Genomic DNA, 6868 nt, shown 5'->3' with positions numbered 1-6868 from the left:
CTCCCTCCCAGCACTGTAGGTACTGAGGCGCACATTCCATCCCTCCCTGGCCTTGTGGTACTGAGGCCCACACGCCCTACATCCCTCCCGAGGGGTACAGAGGCCCACACTCCATCTATTCCTCACTACCCTGGGGGTACTGAGGCACACACTCCCTCCCTCCCTGCACTGGAGTTACTGAGGCCTACACTCTCTCCATCCCTGCACATGGGGTACTGAGGCCCACACATCCTCGCGCCCACTCTGCCCTGGGGGTACTGAGGCCACTCTGCCTCACTCCCAGAACTGGAGGTAGTGAGCACCACACTCCCTCCCTCCCTGCCCTTGGGGTACTGAAGCCCACACTCCCTCCCTCCTGCCGTGGGGATACTGACTCCCACAGTACATTCCTCCCTGCCCTGTGGGTAATGAGGCCCACAATCCCACCCTCCATACCCTGGGGGTACTGTGGCTCAGCACCCTTCTTCACTCTCTGCCCTAAGGGTACTGATGCCCACACTCCCTCCCTACCCGCGCTGGGGGTACAGAGGCCCACACTCCCTCTCTCCCTGCCGTGGGGATAGAAGCCCACATTCGCTCCCTCCCTCCCTGGAGATACTGGGGCCCAAACACCCTCCCTCCCTTCCCAGGGAACACTGAGGTTCACACTCCGCCCCTCCCTCCGCCCACACTCTGTCCCTCACTTCCCTAGGGTTAGTGAGGCCCACACTCGCTCCCTCCCTCCCTGCCCTGGGTGTTCTGAGGCCCATACTCCATCCCCTCCTTCCCAGAAAATACTGAGGCCTCACTCCCTCTCTCCCTCCATCTTGGTATTGAGGCCCACACTCCCTCCCTCTCTGCCCTGGGGTACTAAGGACCACACACCCTCCCTCACACCCTGCCCTGGGTGTACTGAGGCCCACATTCCCTCCCTCCTGCACTGGAGGTACTAAGGCCCAAACATCCTCCCTCCCTGCCCTGGAAGTATTGAAGCCCACAGTCCATTCCTCCCTGCCCTGTGGGTACTGAGGCCCACACTCCAACCCTCCCTACCCTGGGAGTACTGAGGCACAGCATCATTCCTCCCTCTCTGCCGTGGGGATCGAGGCCCACACTCGCTCCCCCCCTCCCTGGGTGTTCTGAGGCCCATACTCCCTCTCTCCCTCCCTGGTGGTATTGAGGCCCACAATCATTCCCTCCCTGCCCTGGGGTACTGAGTCCCACACTCCCTCCCTCCATTGCCTTGTTGTAATGAGGCCCACACTCCCTCCCTCCGTCTCTGCCTGCGGGTATTGAGGCCCAAACTCCCTCCCTCCCTCGCTGCCCTCGAGGTACTTAGGCCAACACTGCCTCCCTCCATCTCTGATTGGGCGTACTGAGACCCACACCCAATTCCTCTCTCCCAGCACTGGATGTAATGAGGAGCACACCCCCTCACTCCCAGCACTGGAGATACTGAGGCCCTCAATGCCATCCTCCCTGTCTTGGAGTTACTGAGGCTCACACTCACTCCCTTCCAGCACTGGAGGTAATGAGGCCCTCACTGCCATCCTCCCTGTCTTGGAGGTAATGAGGCTCACACGCACTCCCTCCCAGCACTGGAGGTAATGAGGCGCACACTCCCTCCCTCCCAGCCCGTGGGTACTGAGGCCCACACTCCCTCCCACCCTTGCCTTGTGGTACTGAAGACCACATTCCCTCCCTCCCTCTCTGCCTGGGGGTATTGAGGCCCACACTCCCTCCCTCCGTCTCTGCCCTGGAGGTTCTTAGGCCCACACTCCCACCATCGCTACCCTGGGTGTACTGATGCTCAGCACCCACCCTACCTCTCTGCCTGGGGGTACTGAGGCCCACTCTCCCTCCCTCCCTCCCTGGGGGTACGGAGGCCCACACTCCCTCTCTTCCTCCCTGAGTTACTGAGGCCCAAACTCCCTTCCTCTGGACTTGTGGTCCTGAGGCCTACTCTAACTCCGTCTCTCCTCCCTCCCTGGGCATACTGAGGCCCACACTCCCTCCCTCTCCCCGGGTACTGATGCCCACAATCCCTCCATCCCGGTTCGAGGGTTGCTGACGCCCACACTCCCTGCCTCACTGCCCTGGGGGTCCTGAGTTCCACTTCCACTCCCTCTCTGCCATGGGGGTACTGAGGCCCAAAAGCACTCGCACCATGCCTGCCCTGGTGGTATTGAGGCCCACACTCACTCCCTCACTGCCCAGGGGTACTGAAGCCCAAACTCCCAACATACCTGCCTTGGAAGTACTGAGGATCACAATGCATCGCTCCCTGCTCTCCGGGTACTGAGGTCTACATTCCCTACCCCCAACCCTTGGATTACTGGACGCCCACACTCCCTCCCTCCCTGTCCTGGGCTACTGAGGCCCACACTCCCTCCATCTCTCCGAGTTCTGAGTCCCATACTCACTCTCTCCTGCCCTGGGGGTCCTGAGGCACCCACTCCCTCCATGCCTCCCTGCACTGGGGATACTAAGGCCCACACTCCCTCTCTCCCTCCCTGGGGGTAATCAGGCTCACACGATCTCACTCCCTCCCTGCCGTGGAGGTATTGAGGCCCACACTCACTCTCTGCCTGGAGGGACTGACGCCCACACTCCCTCACTCCCTGCCCTGGAGGGAATGAAACCCACATGCCCTCCCTACCTGCAAAGGGTGTACTGTGGCCCACTCTCTTTCTCCCTCCCTGCTCTGGGCAGACAGCGGCAAACACATTCCTCACTCCCACCCTCCCTGCCCTGGAGGTACTGAGACCCACACTCCCTCCCTACTTGCACAGGGTGTACTTAGGCCCAATCTCTCTCCCTGCCCTGGAGGTACTGAGGCCCACACTTCCTCCATCCCTGCCCAGGGCGTACAGAGGCAAGCACATTCCTCACTCCCCCCCTCCCTGTCCTGGAGGTACTGATTCCCGCACTCCCTCCATCCCTGACCTGGGGGTACTGAGGCAAACACATCCCTCACTCCCTCCCTCCCTGCCCTGGGGGTACTGAGGCCCACACTCCCTGCCCCGCTGCCTTGAGCGTACTGAGGCCCACACTCCCTCCATCCCTGCCCTGGGCGTACAGAGGCAAATACATTCCTCACTTCCTCCCTCCCTGCCCTGGAGGTACTGAGGCCCACACTCCCTCCATCCATGCCCAGGGGGTACTGAGGCAAACACATCCCTCACTGCCTCCCTCCCTGCCCTTGAGCTACTGAGGCCTACACTCCCTCCCTACTTGCACATGGTGTACTTAGGCCCAATCTCTCTCCCTGCCCTGGGGGTACTGAGGCCCACACTTCCTCCATCCCTGCCCAGGGCGTACAGAGGCAAGCACATTCCTCCCTCCCTCCCTCCCTGTCCTGGAGGTACTGATGCACGCACTCCCTCCATCCCTGCCCTGGGGGTACTGAGGCTAACACATCCCTCATTCCCTCCCTCCCTGCCCTGGGGGTACTGAGGCCCACACTCCCTGCCCCCCTGCCTTGAGGGTACTGAGGCCCACACTCCCTCCATCCCTGCCCTGGGCATACAGAGGCAAACACATTCCTCACTTCCTCCCTCCCTGCCCTGGAGGTACTGAGGCCCACACTCCCTCCATCCATGCCCAGGGGGTACTGAGGCAAACACATCCCTCACTCCCTCTCTCCCGGCCCTGGCGTTATTGATGCCCACACTCCCTGCCTCCCTGCATTGGGGGTACTGAGGCCCACACACCCTGCTATGTGGGTACTGAGGCCCACACTCCCTGCCTGGCTGCCACGGGGGTACTGAGGCCCACACTCCCTGCTATGGGGTGCTGTGGACCACACGCATTCCCACCCTCTCTGCCCTCAGTGTATTGAGGCCGAGACACCCACAATCACAGCCCTGCGGGTAATGAGGCTCACACTCCCTCCCTCCATAGCCTTGTAGTACTGAGGCCCACATTCCGTACCTCCCTGCCCTGGGGCTACTGAGGCCCACAATGCCTCTCTGCCCTGGAGGTACTGAGGCCCATACTCCCTCCCTACCTGCCCTGGATGTAATGAGGACCACACGACCTCCATCCCTTCCTGTCCTGGGGGTACTGAGGTCCACACTCCCTCCCTCCCTGCCCTGCGGGTACTGAGGCCCACTCTCCCACCCTCACTGCCCTGGGGGTACTGAGGCCCACACTCCCACCCTTCTTGCCTTGTAGTTACGAAGGCCCACACTCCCTCCCTCCCTCCTGTCCTCGTAATGAGGCACAAACTCGCTACCTGCCCTGGGGGTACGGATGCCCAGACTCCATTCCTCCCTCCTTGGAGGTACTGAGGTCCACACTCACTCACAATCTGATTTGGGTGTACTGAGGCCCACACTCCCTCCTTCCCTGCCCTGGGTTACTGAGGCCCACAATCTCTCCCTCTCTCCCTGCTCTGGGGGTACTGAGGCCCACACTCCCTCACACTCTTATTTGGGGCTTCTGAGGCCCACACTCCCTCTCTACCTGCCCAGGGGATACTGAGTCCCAATCTCTCTCCCTGTCCTGGGGGTACTGAGGTCCACACTCCCACTCTGTACCCTGGAGGTACTGAGGCCCACGCTCCCTCACTCCCTCCCTTGGGAAACTGAGGCGCACACTCCCTCCTTCCCCACCCTGGGGTACTGACGGCCACACTCGCTCAATCACAGCCCTGGGTTTTTTGAGGCCCACACTCACTCCCTCCCTGTCCTGGGATACTGAGGCATACACTCCCTCTCTACCTCACTGAGGGTACTGAGGCCCACACTCACACTCCCTCCCTGTCCTGGGAGACTGAGGCATACACTCCCTCTCTACCTCACTGAGGGTACTGAGGCCCACAGTCTCTCCCTCCCTGCCCGAGGGTTACTGAGGCCCACACTCACTCCCTCCCTGCGCGGGGGGGGGGGGTACTGAGGCACACACTCACTCTCTCCCTCACTGGGGGTACTGAGGCCCGCACTCATCTCTCCCTCCCTGCCCTGGAGTTACTGAGGCCCACACTCGCTACCTCCCTCCTTCCCTCCTTGCTCTGGGGGTACTGAGGCCCACACTCCCTCCCTGGGATACTGAAGCCCACCATCCATGGCCTTGTTTTACTGTGGCCCACATTCACTCCCTCCCTCCCTCCCTGGGGAACTGAGGCTCACACTCTCTCCCTATCAGAGGTTCATACTCCCTCCCTCCCTGCCCTAGGGTTACTGAGGCCCACAGCCCCTCCCTCACTGCCGTGGGGATACTGAGGCCCACATTCCCTCCATTCCTCCATGGAAGTACTGAGGCCCTCACTCTATCCCTGCCCTGGAGGTACTGATGCCCACGCTCCCTCCCTCCTTGCCCTGGGATTCCTGAGGCCCACTCTCACCCCTCCCTCCCTGTCCTTGGGGTCCTGAGAACAACACTCCCTGCTTCGCTGTCCTAACGGTATTAATGTCAGAACCTGAGGCTACTGAGGACCACACTCCCTCCTTGCCTCAATGCTCTGGTGGTACTGAGGCTCACACACCCTGCCTCCTGGCCATGGGGGTACTGAGGCCCGCACTGCCTTCCTCCCTGCCTGTGCTAGGTGTACTGAGGCCCACAATCGCTCACTCACTGCCATGGGTGTACTGAGGCCCACACGCCATCCCTCATTCACAGCCCTGGGGGCCCTGTGGCCCACAGTCCCTCTCTTCCTGCTCTGGTGGCACTGAGGATCACACTCCCTCCCTCCTTGCCCTGGATGTACTGAGGCCCATACTCGCTCCCTCACTCCCTCTGTGCCATGTGTGTACTGAGGCGCACACTCCCTTATTCTCTGCCCTGCGTGTACTGAGGCCCACACTCACTACCTGCCCTGCGTGTACTGAGGCCCTCACACCCTCCCTCCATGCAAGCCCTGGGGATACAGATGCCAACACTCACTACCTCGATCCCTCCTCCGGGGGTCCTGAGGCACACACTCCCTCTCTGCCCTGGAGGTACTGATGCCCACACTCCTACCCTCCCTCCGTGGAGCTACTGAGGCCCTCATTCCCTCCCTGCCCTAGAGGTACAGAGGCCCACATTCCCTCCCTCCCTGTCCTGGGCATACTGAGGCCCACACTCCCTCCCGCCCACCCTGCCGCGGGGGTCCTGTGGCCCACACTCCCTACCTCCCTGCCCTGGTGGTTCTGAGGTAAACACTCCCTCCCTCCCTGCCCAGGAGTACTGAGGCTCTCTCTCGCACCCTGCCCTGGGATCCTGAGGCCCACACACCCTCCCTCACTGCCTTGGTGGTACAGCAGCCAACACACCCTCCCGACCTGCCGATGGGTACTGAGGCCCAATCTCTCTCCCTCGCCGGGGGTACTGAGGTCACGCACTCCCTCCCTCCCTCCCTCCGAAGCCTGGTGTGACTGAAGCCCTCCCTCCCTCCCTCCCTGACCTGGGTGTACTGAGGCCCACTCTTCCTCCCTCCCTGCGCTGGGGATCCTGAGGACCACACTCACTCCCTCCCTCCCTGCCCAGGAGGTACTGAGGCCCACACTCCCTCCTCTCTCCTGGTATGAGGCCCACATTCCCTCCCTCCCTACCCTTGGGGTCCTGAGGTCCACACTCACTCCCTCCCTCCCTGCACTGGGGGTACTGAGGCCCACACTCCCTCCTCTCTCCGGGTACTGAGGCCCACATTCCCTTCCTCCCTGCCCTAGTGGTACTGAGGCTCAATCTCCCTCCCTCCCTGAGCTGGGAATGTTGAGTTCCACGCTCTCTCACTGCCCTGGATGTACTGTGGCCCACATTTCCTCCCTCCAGATACTGAGGCCCACACTCACTCCCTCCCTGGCGGAGGGGTCCTGAGGCCCACACTCACTACCTCCATTCCTGCCCTGGCAATTCTGAGACCGCACTCACTCCCTCACTGCCCTGGGGTTACTGAGACCCACAC

Source organism: Pristiophorus japonicus, unplaced genomic scaffold, assembly GCF_044704955.1.
Source record: "Pristiophorus japonicus isolate sPriJap1 unplaced genomic scaffold, sPriJap1.hap1 HAP1_SCAFFOLD_276, whole genome shotgun sequence".
Classification (NCBI taxonomy): Eukaryota; Metazoa; Chordata; class Chondrichthyes; family Pristiophoridae; genus Pristiophorus; species Pristiophorus japonicus.
Note: the sequence above shows the minus strand (reverse complement) of the source record.